We start from the raw sequence: 13,923 nt of genomic DNA on the forward strand, positions 1-13,923 counted from the left end.
AGCAGCGGCATTCATTTTTTTCTCGGTTTTGTTTCGCCTGCAAGTGCATATTTTCATATCAAAGTCGATTTTCTACCGAATTTTGCCAGGGACAACCCTTTTGTTTGCCATGGGTTCTTCTACGTTATACACGGAGCTGCGGTTTATCGTCTTATCCGAATGATGAGCGTCCACAACATCACCACTCTAGGTATTGTGATGGGGGAGGAAATACTGGCGACTGAGGGGTTCGATTCTGTGTGTTCCTATTCACTGGCTTCCTCGATGGACGCGTTACCGCTTGGCCATCACTCACTTTTTTGTGTATGTGTGTGTGTGTGGGGGGGGGGGGGGGGAAGGGGGCGGCGAGCCTCCGGACCTGCATACAAAGCCAGAATATCACGACACAAAGAAAGTCCATCTTGTGCATTTCGTGGTTGAAACATCAGTTATTTGCTCTTCGTTTGAATAATCCAGAACTTGATTTTTTTTTTTTAACGAAAATAAAATCCTGTCCAGTGAATTACATGGGGAAATCCTGACTTGTGCACTGCATAGAAAACAACCAAAAGAAAAAAAGGAAGACCGTTGAAAACACAAGAAATGGATTTGATATAGATAAATGAATGCTGAACAATGTACAATATAAAACCCTGGCTTATGCAACGCGTAGAAATATAATGACTTGTAAACCAATCAGGGAAAAGCCCTGACTTGTGTATTAAATCGAATAATTCTGACTTACGGGTTGCATAAAGAAAATGCAGACTGATGAATTGATAGGGGAAAATATCCTGATCAATGCACAGCGTGAGAAGATCCAAACGTGTGTACGTTCCCGGGAAATCTGAACCAACGCATTGCATGGGAAAATCCTGACAAATGCACTTCGTTGATAAGACGCTGAAATAGGAACGAAATAGATGAATTCCTGACCTAATATATGCACTACACACGAAAATGCGGACTTGTCTTCTTCTGTAGAGCATCCAGACTAGCGTTCTTCTTCTTCTTCTGCGTTCGTCGGCTGCAACTCTCACATTCACTCTTATGTACACGAGTGGGCTTTTACGTGTATGACCGTTTTTACCCTGCCATGTAGGCAGCCATACTCCGCTTTCGGGGGTGTGCATGCAGAGTATTGTCTTGTTTCCATAACCCACCGGACGCTGACATGGATTACAGGATCTTTAACGTGCGTATTTGGTCTTCTGCTTGTGTATACACACGAAGGGGGGGTTCAGGCACAAGCAGGTGTTGCACATATGTTGACCTGGGAGATCGGAAAAATCTCCACACTTTACCCACCAGGCGCCGTCACCGAGATTCGAACCCGGGACCCTCAGATTGAAAGTCCAACGCTTTAACCACTCGGCAGTTGCGCCCGTCAGACTAGCGTTCACCTCTCCGAACGAAGAAAAAAAAAGAAGATTAAATGAAACCTAAGAGACATCGACAATGTACGATGGTTGTGACTGACCCAATCTGTCAACACATAATTGGCGACTACGAGAGAATGATCACTAATGAACAGCAATTTCCAATGCTGTACGAAATATAGGACAGTAGACGTTTGGGAGTGGAGGTATGCGTGGGTGGTGGTGGTGGGTGGTAGGGTGGGGGTGGATCAGGAGGGGGTTGTGGGTAATAAGTTTGGTTCTGTCTGCCCCTTATCGTCTTCTCTTTCCGGGTCACAGGCAGGGGTTGACTTGTACACCCTGGTTCAGATGATGAGGTCGACCCGGTTGCTTCCCCTGATGCTGGACGCAGACGAAAGAATTGACCTATTTCTTGAGCTGTCTCCACATACAGTTTTAGCTCTTCTTTTCTTTCTCCTTCTCCTTCTCTCTATCTCTGTGTCTGTCTCTGTCTCTCTCTCTCTCTCTGTCTCTCTCTCAATCTCAGTCAGTTTCAATATCTGTCTCTCTCTCTCCCTCTGTGTGTGTGTGTGTGTGTGTGTGTGTGTGTGTGTGTGTGTGTGTGTGTGTGTGTGTGTGTGTGCCTCTCTCTGTCTCTCCCTGTGTCTCTCTCTCTGTCTCTCCTTGTGTCTCTGTCTCTCTCTGTCTCTGTCTCTCTTTCTGTCTGTCTCTCTCTCTTAGTCTCAATATATCTCTCTGTCTGTCTCTCTCTGTGTCTCTGTCTGTCTGTCTCTCTCTCTCTCCCTGTATCTATCTCTCTCTGTCTCTCTCGGTGACAAAGGAGGAAGATTTTTTTTTTTTTAAGATGTTTCTTATTTTCCTGGAACAAAAGACCAGATGACAAACATTGCTAAAAGCCATGATAAAACATTTTGTAAGAACGGTGAGAGAGAAATCAGAACTCAGAACTCAAAAACGTTTTTACTCAAGGATTATGATTTTAGGCATAGCCTATTCTTCCAATCTGTCCTTGCTCATCTACATCTATTACAAATAAAACACATAAATGAAAGGAAAAGGTTTTCATGCAGAAGGGTATACATAATGAAGAAAACAACCCCCCACCCCCACCCCCCACCGCCCGCCCTCCAGTTGGATTTGCACCATTTAGAAACATCATTTAAGCCCGTTTGAAGAGAATTCTGAACTGAGGCAAAGCTGAGAGAGAGAGAGAGAGGGAGAGATGTGAGAGTGATAGAGAGAGAGGGAGAGAGAAGAGGGGAGGGGAGACAGACAGACAGACAGATAAACAGACAGCTACAGAGAGACAGAGACAGAGCACATAAAAAGGAAACCGAGCTAAATGCACACTCACGTTCTCGCTACACACGCAAGCGCGCAAGCAAGCACACACACACACACACACACACACACACACACACACACACACACACACACAAACACCACACACACACACACACACACACACACACACACACACACACACACACACACACACACACACACACAAACACACACACACACACACACAAACACACACACACACACACACACACACACACACACACACACACACACACACACACACACACCGTGACTTTGCGCGCGCGCGTCTCACCTCAAACAGATAGAAAGGCATGATGAACATACACAGAGAGAGATGGAAAATGAGAAACAAAAAGACTTAATGAACACAATGGACACAATGAACATGATGGACACAATGAACGTAATGGACATAATGGACACAATGAATATGATAGACATCATGGAAAATTTGAATATAATGGACATAATGTACACAGAGAACATAATGGACACAGAGTACATATGGACACAATGAACAGAATGGACATAATGGACACAATGAACACAATGAACATTATGGACACAATGAATATGATAGACATAATCGAAACAATGAATATAATGGACTTAATGGACACAATGAAGGACATGATGGACACAATGAACACAATGAACATTATGGACACAATGAATATGATAGACATAATCGAAACAATGAATATAATGGACTTAATGGACACAATGAACAGAATGGACATAATGAACAGAATGGACATGATGGACACAATGAACACAATGAACATTATGGACACAATGAATATGATAGACATAATCGAAACAATGAATATAATGGACGTAATGGACACAGTGGACATATGGACATAATGAACAGAATGGACATGATGGACACAATGAACACAATGAACATTATGGACACAATGAATATGATAGACATAATCGAAACAATGAATATAATGGACAGAATGGATACAATGAACAGAATGGACATAATGAACAGAATGGACATGATGGACACAATGAACACAATGAACATTATGGACACAATGAATATGATAGACATAATCGAAACAATGAATAGAATGGATATAATGGACACAATGAACGCAATCAGTGGACACAGTGGACATAATGGACACAGTGAACAGAATGGACATAATGGACACAATGGACATAATGGACCCAGTGGACAGAATGGACATAATGGACATAATGAACAGAATGGACATAATGGTGAAAGAGCAGTGGGGAGAGAGGGGGGTGGGGGGGGGGGCACGGGGGGGGGGGGGCAGGGAGGGGGCTGGGGGTGGAGAAAGGGACAGAGCGAACCGGAGAAGGAGATAGTTGCGAGAGTGGAGGAGGGAAAGGGGTGTGTGTGATTAGAGGAAACGGGGAGAGAACTCAGAACTCAAAACGTTTTTTTATTATTATTTTTTTATTCAAGTATTAAGATTTTGGGCATGGCCCATTCTTCCAACCTGTCCTTGCTAATCTACATCAGTCACAATAGCACACATTATATTTAATGAAAAGGGGGGAAAGAGAGAATTAAAAAGAGAGGGGGAAAAAAGGTCCTCCAGAAAGAATATGATAAAGAACACACACACACACACACACACACACACACACACACACACACACACACACATAGATTGACAAAAGGATGAGGGAGAGAGAGAGAAGGAGAGAGAGAGAGAACACTGAACACTGAAATGTTTAATGTCATTAGCTGAAAAGCTGAGAGAGAGAGAGAGAGAGAGAGAGAGAGAGAGAGAGAGAGAGAGAGAGAGAGAGAGAGAGAGAAATGTGTCATCAGTATCGACAACCAGATGACTAAAGCCACATTGTTGTTATCAGCAAACCCACATACGACAGTTGTAATTTATACTTAAATGACTACTACCATCACCAGTATCACTTATACAACAGCTATTGTCACCACCATGCCGGAATGAAATGAATAAATTCATGCATTCACATAAAATAGAAGAAAATGAAAGAAATCGAACAAGCAAACAAAACAAAGTGAATGAAAAGAAAATAGGACATAATAAGAAGAACAAGACCAAAACAAGAACAAGGAGAAACAATAAAAACGGATCCAATAAGTTGGACATATAAATGCCCTCATTGTTACTGCCAACGGTCGCTTCGATATCTGAGTCATTTATGGTGGGAAGAGAGAGAGAGAGAGAGAGAGAGAGAGAGAGAGAGAGAGAGAGAGAGAAGGGTAGAATAGGAGGAAGGAAATTTAGATCATTTTGGGGCGTAGCCGCCCGTTCAGGACAAAAAGGTCTTAAGGAGAGAAAAAGAAAAAAAGACTGGGTGATGGAGGGAGGAAGAGAGAGAGGAAGAGAGAGAGAGAGAGAGAGAAGGGTAGAATAGGAGGAAGGAAATTTAGATCATTTTGGGTCGTAGCCGCCCGTTCAGGACAAAAAGGTCTTAAGGAGAGAAAAAGAAAAAAAGACTGAGTGATGTGGGGAGGAAGAGAGAGAGGGGGGGAAGAGAGAGAGAGAGAGAGAGAAGGGTAGAATAGGAGGAAGGAAATTTAGATCATTTTGGGTCGTAGCCGCCCGTTCAGGACAAAAAGGTCTTAAGGAGAGAAAAAGAAAAAAAGACTGGGTGATGGGGGCAGGAAGAGAGAGAGAGAGGGAGAGAGAGAGAGAAAGAAAGAGGAGAGTGGGGTCGGGGGGGGGGGGGGGGTAGGAGGAAGGAAAATCAGATCATTTTGGGTCGTAGTCGGCCATTCAGTACAAAAAGGTCTTAAGGAGTGAAAAAGAAAAAAAAGACTGGGTAATGGAGGGAGAGAGGTAGAGAGAGAGGGAGACAGAGAGACACAGATACACAGACAGAGACAGAGGGAGATTGAAACTTCTTTTTTTTTAATTGAGGAAAAGGAATAAGCACATAACGACAAGTTTTCATTCTGCCTTTACAAATGACACTAGTAAATTTTTCAGAGAAAAAAAATACAAGAAAAAAAATAGGGGAAAATGTAAACACATACACACAGCATGGAAAACAACAACAACAACACCCCCAGCAAAAACAAAACAAAACAAACATACACATTAAAACACCCCCTTCTCCCCCCCCCCCCCCCCCCACACACACACAGAGGGAGAAGGAGAGAGAGCGAGAGAGAGAAAACGGGGAGGCATAAAGACAGAAAGACATGCAGACAGACAGACAGAAAGAAAGAAAGATAGAAAATGAAGAGAAATACTCGGACAACATACATGATGAGGCAAATAGTCCCATCAGTCACCAGTCAGGAACACCAGTCTGTCTCTGAGGCATTTTTCTGTCCATTTTGCCGCCCCCCAAACAATAATAATGATAATATTTATATAGCGCTGAATCTTGTGCAGAGACAAATCAAAGCACTTTCGCATTCACACGCACGCGGAACTCTGAAACTGGAAAAACTGAAGACAAGGAAGAGGCAGGGAAGGGAGACTATTTTGGGAAGAGGTGGGTTTTAAGACCAGACTTGAAAGAGCTGAGTGCGGAGACCTGACGAAGAGAAAGAGGAAGTTCATTTCAATTGCAAGGTCCAGAGACAGAGAAAGAACGGCGGCCAACAGTCGAGTGTTTGAATCTGGGTATGCGTAAACAGAGTGGATCCGAAGCCGATCGTAGTGAGCGAGATGGAGTGTAGAGGTGAAGGCAGCCATAGAGGTAGGAAGGGGCAGATTTGTGAATACATTTATAACATAGAGTACTGATCTTGTACTTTATTCGGTGTGAGACAGGGAGCCAGTGGAGATGTTGCAAAAGAGAGAAGAAACACAGTCCGTGCGTCGCTCCAGTCTTCACCAGAACAAAGGCTGAACTATCTGCAGTTAATTAATAGTATGTACATCACCAATGGCGATGGAAGAATGTAAGGATGGAACAGCAGTTATTGAATTTTGTTATAGGTGCTGGCACTTTGCGCGATATGATACAAACAAAAACAAAAAAAAAAACAAAAAAAAAGGAAAGAAAAGAAAAGGACATATCGCTGAATACACACTGACAGTCGAACTGAAGAATAAAGTTCAGTTCAGTTCAGTTCAGTTACTGAAGGAGACGTCACTGCGTTCGGACGAATCCATATACGCTACACCACAACTACCAAGCAGATGCCTGACCAGCAGCGTAACCCAACGCGCTTAGTCAGGCCTTGAGAAAAATTTGCGTGGCCCACATGGGGGTCGAACCCACGACCTCCCCGTTATCAGCACGGCGCTCTAACCAACTGAGCTAATGGGACCCGTGTGCAACATGCACTTAGCGCACGTAAAAGAACCCACGGCGACAAAAGGGTTGTTCACATGCTGCTGCTGTCAAAAATACAATTGTTAATGATTGTAAAGAGAGACGAAAGTTGAATCGCATAGCTTTATTTGTCTTTTACAAAGCATGTGACATTTTTTCTTTAAAAGTTTGTAGGCTGTCAGAAAGTGTGTGTGTGTGTGTGTGTGTGTGTGTGTGACACAGACAGACAGACAGAGAGAGAGAGAGACGGAGGGATAAGGGGAGGGGGCAGACAGACAGACAGAGATAGAGGAGGAAGATAAACAGAGAACACTGAACAGTACACAGGAAACAAAGTACAGATAAATCATATGATAAATATTCACGCATGTAACATCGACACACATCATATTAATACAAACGCACATAAAGTACACAATTATAAATCCTGAAGTAATTATTCTTCTCTCAACATCAAAACCCATAATATCAGTACGAACACATCAAATAATTACAATGTCGCGAGATTGACCATCCAAATGTAGCCCTTCCTTTCTATCCATGCTTTTTTCCTCTTAGAACCCATACTAATGTTCAATTGATTAATGAGTATTAGGACCGATGATGAACGTTTTCCGTATATTTATTGCCTCAGATACATATTTTTGCAAGTGAAAGTATCATATCTGCATTTTCTGTCATCAGTATGCCGAAGAAATCTTTTCTCTGCGCTGGAACTGTATTGAAAAGGATACAGTTTTTTTTTACAATTCATCGTATCTTTTGCAGTTGGATATAAAACAATTTTCATCTTCTGGGCTTTCGCCACACATTGGGCAAGGAGATGTTGCTACGTCTGAATCGAGATAAACAGAGAGATATTCGGAGAGATACAGAGACAAAGACTAAAACCATACTATTCCACGTGATGAGGAAATAAAAATGGTGGTGATAGGTCTACTATATACGCACCGTTTCTCAAAGGCCCCACCAAAGCCACTGTCTGATTCCAAGAGAGGTGATTCAGCGTGTTGAGAAAAGAGGGAAGCAAGATTCTTAATCAATCGACAACCAGCTGATAGGCTACCCCAAGCTTGTCTGACACATCACAGCAAATGGACTGTCTCCGCCCACCGCCACCCCCCCTCTTCTCCTCTCCTCCTCCCCCCCTCTCTCTCTCTCTCTCTCTCTTTCTCTCAGCAGTAGCAGCAGCCGTCAAGCTCTTTTCAAAACGAGGATTAAATCTTTCAGTTACCATGGTAACCTTTCCTCTTTCTTAAACCCCTTCCTCTTGCTTTTTCCCTCCGCCCACTTCGTCACACTCTCTCTCCTTTCCCTGTCTTTCTCTTCCCCCCTCTCTCCTCTCTCTCTCTCTCTCTCTCTCTCTCTCTCTCTCTCTCTCGATAAAACATCTGTCCGTTGTTCAAAACATGTAGTCATTTCTTCTCTCTCTCTCTCTCTCTCTCTCTCTCTCACGTGGACACACACACACACACACACACACACACACACACACATATATATATATATATATATATATATATACATAAATAGAGAGAGAGGGGGGAGGGAGAGAGATAAATAGATTCATAGACAGAGAGAGAGAAGGAGAGAAGGAGAGGAGAGAGAGAGAGAGAGAGAGAGAGAGAGAGAGAATCAGGTCACAAAATATTTCTTGTCAAGTTAACGTTTCCTTATAGTGACATTTAAATTAAACAGCGATAAGTAGTATAAAACAGAGATCATTCCAGTTCAAAGTGCAATATTCAAGATGCTAAACGGATACCTTTATATCACCGAGTTAAAACATGTACATTTGTTACCAACAAAAACGTAGTACCTCCTGTATCACTTTCTCTCCTTTATCTCAACCCCACCCCACCCCCTCCTCACCCTGTTCTCCCCATTCCCTTATTCATCAGTCACATTTAGCCAGCAATCAAGCAGAAGGCAAAGATCACACGCACGTACCCCCCCCCCCCCACCTCCGCAGCCTTCCCCCCCCCCCCTACTCCCACACACACAATCAGCACGACTTGATTTGATTAAGATCCAACCCCGTGATTATTAAGTTCTACACAACACCGCGTGACAATGTTTCATTGGAATTCAGTGCTCCCCGTCTTCTGTCTGGTATTTGGAAAATTAATTAAGTACGGTGAGGAATCGTTTAAGCGAGCCGCCGTTGAATCTTGTTACGTGACATTACTTTCGTCTACGTCTCACCGTACTTAATTAATTGTGTGTGTGTTTGTCTTCAGTTTAACGTCTATTCCACTTGAAGTGATATTAGTGTGTGTGTGTGTGTGTGTGTGTGTGTGTGTGTGTGTGTGTGTGTGTGTGTGTGTGTGTGTGTGTGTGTGTGTGTGTGTGTGTGTGTGTGTGTGTGTGTGTGTTCTTTATCATATTCCTCAAGAGGGAACTCAGAACTCAGAACTCAAGACGTTTTTTTTTATTCAAGGATTAAGATTTTAGGCATGGCCCATTCTTCTAACCATGTCCTTGCTAATGTACATCAGTTATAGTAACACATATATATTTAATTGAAAGGGGAGAAAGCGAGAAAAAAAAGTCCTCCAGAAGGAATATGATAAAGAACACACACACACACACACACACACACACACACACACACACACACACACACTAATATCACTTCAAGTGGAATAGACGTTAAACTGAAGACAAACACACACACACACACACACACACACACACACACACACACACACACACACAGATGGATAAAATAGAGAGAGAGAGAGGGGGGTATGTCAGTAAAGTATTGAAAGTAGGTAGAGAACTGTTCGTTTGACGGAGCGAGACGGAGGGGAAGACAGACCAAACAAACAAACAAACAAACAAACAACAACAACAACAAACCCGATGAACTGACAACATTGCAGAATGAACGGGAAAACCATTTGCAGAGACCCAAGCTTGGACACACGAACGACAGATCCAAAGGACTCTGGTGAACACTCAGTCCTTATTCTGTGCAGCGCCCGAATGACTCTTCACACAGTTAGAGGGAGATTGATTGATTGATTGAATCTTTAATGGGTAAAGAATTAGGCACAGTAAAGGTTTGTTTTTTTTTACAATTCTGCCCATTTAACGACACAAAACATAAAAAAATAAAGAACGACACAAAACATAGAAATAAAGAAATAAACTGAAATAAAATAAAATAATAAGAACGACGAATAAGAATAGGAACTGGAATAGTGTAACAAAGCGATGAAAACTGGAACAATTGGTACATTACATGTACATACGTACTTACACACACACACACACACACACACACACACACACACACACACACACACACACACACGCACGCACACACACACACACAATTATAAAACAAGCAAACAAAGACATACGTACACATTCACGCCCACACACTCAAACACACACACGCACTTACTGTTCACACATACACATACATTCAATTTTTCATTCATCATGGCATGGCAGCTAGTGGACTGAGTACAAGCAAGCATTTGCAAAAGAAGAAGAAGAAGAAGAATGGTCAGGCCGTGTTGAGTTCACACTTTGCAGTCCTTTTCGCTTCAGGACATCTCTCAGTATTTGTATTTGTATTTCATTTTATCACAACAGATTTCTCTGTGTGAAATTCGGGCTGCTCTCCCCAGGGAGACCGCGTCACTATACTACAGCGCCACCCTTTTTTTGTATTTGTTCCTGTATGCAGTTTTATTTGTTTTTCCTATCGAAGTGGACAACCCTTTTGTTGCCGTGGGTTCTTTTACGTGCGCTAAGTGCATGCTGTACACGGGACCTCGGTTTATCGTCTCATCCGAATGACTAGCGTCTTGACCACCACTCAAGATCTAGTGGAGGGGCAGAAAATATTGGCGGCTGAGCCGTGATTCGAACCAGCGCGTTCAGATTCTCTCGCTTCCTAGGCGGACGCGTTACCTCTAGGCCATCACTCCACGTGATACGTTTACGCTGAATACAGCCCAGTCTTATTTTGTTTCAACCATTTTGCTTCTATGGTATCTTCGATTTTCATCATTATTAGTAATACATTTACTGATTTGTTCATTTTGCTTCATAATTTCTCCTTACAAACAGTAAGGTAGGCTCTAAAGACCTGAGTAGCGCGTTTGCTTTATGCGAAGAGCAGGTGTCTGTTCCATTTAAAAAAAAAAAAAACAGTTTTAGCAGATGCGGTGTAGCGTATATGAATCAGTGCGCACGCGGTCGTTTCAGTCGGCCAAGCACCTTGACCACAATGATCATGATATTTTTGGGGGGAGAGATGGGGAAGTGGGGTTAGCCAGATTCTACAATAGTGAAAATTTGGGTTTTAGTTTGCCTATTTTTGTTTTTACGCGTTTACCTTTGCTGTTCTACTGTGGTACTAGCTGCATTCATTCATTCATTTTGCCCATCGCTCCTGGCGGAGCACAGGCCATCGACGACCCCTCGCCATCGCACTCTGTTCTGGGCTGTTCTGGCCATTCCAGTCCAGTTGGTCCCTTGCTGCTGGTACTAGCTGCAACCATGTGTAAAGCATGTTTCGTAATATACTGGACATCTCTCGTTTACTCTCTCTCTCTTTTTCTGTGTGTGTGTTTGTGTGTGTGTTTGTGTGTGTGTGTGTGTGTGTGTGTGTGTGAGCGAGTGAGCGAGCGAGCGAGAGGGTGACAGAGAGAGAGAGAGGTGGCAACGTCAAAAGAAAAACAACAACAACAAAATTGTGCATGACAGGAGGACATGAACGTCCATGTGCATGTGCTAATACATACACATGCACGTGAAAAACGAACTTCACGTTAAAAAGAATTTTTTTTTTTTTTTAAGAAAGAAAAAAGAAAATGCAACTCACTAAGCCACCATTTAAAGGTTTTGCTTTCCTTTCAATTTCTCTTTCATAGACCAGAAGGACTGGCCTGAATTCTGATTTATATATAAAAGTGCACCAGTTGCAGAATTCAGCGAACGTGATTTTCGAGACTCTTGGAAAAAATACAAGTAAGTATTCCCGTGATTATTCACAGTGATTATTTTATTTTATTTTTTTTAAAGTTTTGAGTTGAGCAACTTAGAACTTTTGAGTGCAAAAGTATTTATAAAACATTGACGTCTTTTGTATCTGTTTGCGTGTCTGTTTCATCTGCTGCTTCATGTGACTTCCACGACAGAAGAAGCGTTTAAGTTCGTGTGACAAATGGGAAGTCATTTCAGGGGATAGGGGTGGTGTCCCTTGATCTGGGATAAAACTCTGGTCTAGACATCGGTAATTGGGGGGGGGGGGGGGGGGTGCTGTCCCTGTGATCAGGTGGTATTTGTTGCCGTCGTGGATGTGGTCTTTTAGTTTGTACTTCGGCGTCAACCTTTGAAAATTCGATTTTTTTTTTCTGATTTGATTTGATTTTTTTTTCATCTCCATAAAGAATAGGCTAGTCACACATCCACACACAATACGTAGAGAGAGAGAGAGAGAGAGGGGGGGGGAGGAAATCATGTTTAACTAGGGTCACACACACACACACACACACACACACACACACACACACACACACACAACGCAACAGACACACGTACATACACACACATACACACAAACGTTTAAGTTACGTAATGTGTTGAGAATCCCTGAGAGAGAGAGAGAGAGAGAGAGAGAGAGAGAGAGAGAGAGAGAGAGAGAGATGCCACAGCCAAAAATGTGCAGTGAAAGAACAGGAATCTCCTGGTGCACGAATTTTCGTGCACGTGAAAACTGAACTTCATGTGAAAAAAAAAGAAAAGAAAGAAGAAAAAAAAAGAAAAAAAAGAAGAAAAAAAGACGAAAACTCGCTAACTCATTAAGCAACTATTGAAAGACCTGTCTTTAGTTTGGATTGATCGTGTCCTGGAACGGGGACTGGTGAATGCTGACCTGTACAAAAGTGTGTAGACAGAAACTGCAGCAGAATTGGATGGCTGCGGAGTTCAGCAAGATTTACTAGAAATGACAGTAAATGTTGCACTGTCTGTTCAAAGTGGCGAATGCTTAATCAATCAAAACAAGTCTTTGCTTTTTCTTATGGAATCGTTTTGAGTGAAGTCCTATTTTTTTACATCCTATTTTACCGGTAATTCTCATGCATGTATGAAACGACATTACCTTTAGCAAAATGTTGTCACCCATTTTTTAGTGGATTCGACTCTTTTTGTGAGTTATTTTTCTTATTTTTTAATGCGGATTCAGTCACTAAACTAACGTTCCACCTTCTCGCTTTTTTTTTTTTTTTTTTTTTTTTTTTTTTCCGGTCCCACAAACCACGAAAATGGAACCAATAGGTTGCCATAATTGAGGACGCTGAAATAGAATGTAACCCGAATCTTTGATTTCACTAAGTTCGCCAACACTTCTCTGTTTCGCTGCTCCATAATGAGTTGAGTGGTGGTCTGGGTGCTAGTCATTCGGATGAGACGATAAACCGGGGTCCCGTGCAGCATGCACTTAGCGCACGTAAAAGAACCCACGACAACAAAAAGGTCCTGGCAAAATTCTGAAGGAAAATCCACTTCGATAGGAAAAACAAATAAAACTGCACGCAGGGAAAAAAAAGGGGGGGGGGTGGCGCTGTAGTATAGCGATGCGCTCTCCCTGGGGAGGGCAACCCGAATTTCACACAGAGAAATCTGTTGTGATAAAAAAAGAAATACAAATACAAATACAAAATGTAACCAATAGGTTGCAATAATTGAGGACGCTAAAATAAAAGGTAACCGGAATCTTTGATTTCACTAAGTTCGCCAAACACTTCTCTTGTTTCGCTGCTCCATAATGTTCGCACCCGTTCAGAAGTGTTACGTCCACGCCGTTCATCTTGAGCCCCCATTCACACAGACACCTTGCTGGACCCACCTTCGTCTGCTGAGGCCACACACACCAGAGGAGACCCAGCACTGCTGTGGAGTTACTTCAGTGCTGTTCAGTTTAGTTCAGTTGTGCCTGTTCTCATTCTGATTC

General features: G+C 42.5%; 1 non-coding gene across 1 annotated transcript; it reads right to left on the reverse strand.

The window, feature by feature from the left end:
- Positions 1-6,868: 6,868 nt before the first annotated feature.
- Trnai-gau (transfer RNA isoleucine (anticodon GAU)) lies at positions 6,869-6,943 on the reverse strand. Its single transcript has one exon. It is a non-coding gene; the product is annotated as a tRNA-Ile (tRNA).
- Between the last annotated feature and the right edge of the window lie 6,980 nt (positions 6,944-13,923).

Source organism: Babylonia areolata, chromosome 21 (assembly GCF_041734735.1).
Source record: "Babylonia areolata isolate BAREFJ2019XMU chromosome 21, ASM4173473v1, whole genome shotgun sequence".
In the NCBI taxonomy this organism is placed as follows: Eukaryota; Metazoa; Mollusca; class Gastropoda; order Neogastropoda; family Buccinidae; genus Babylonia; species Babylonia areolata.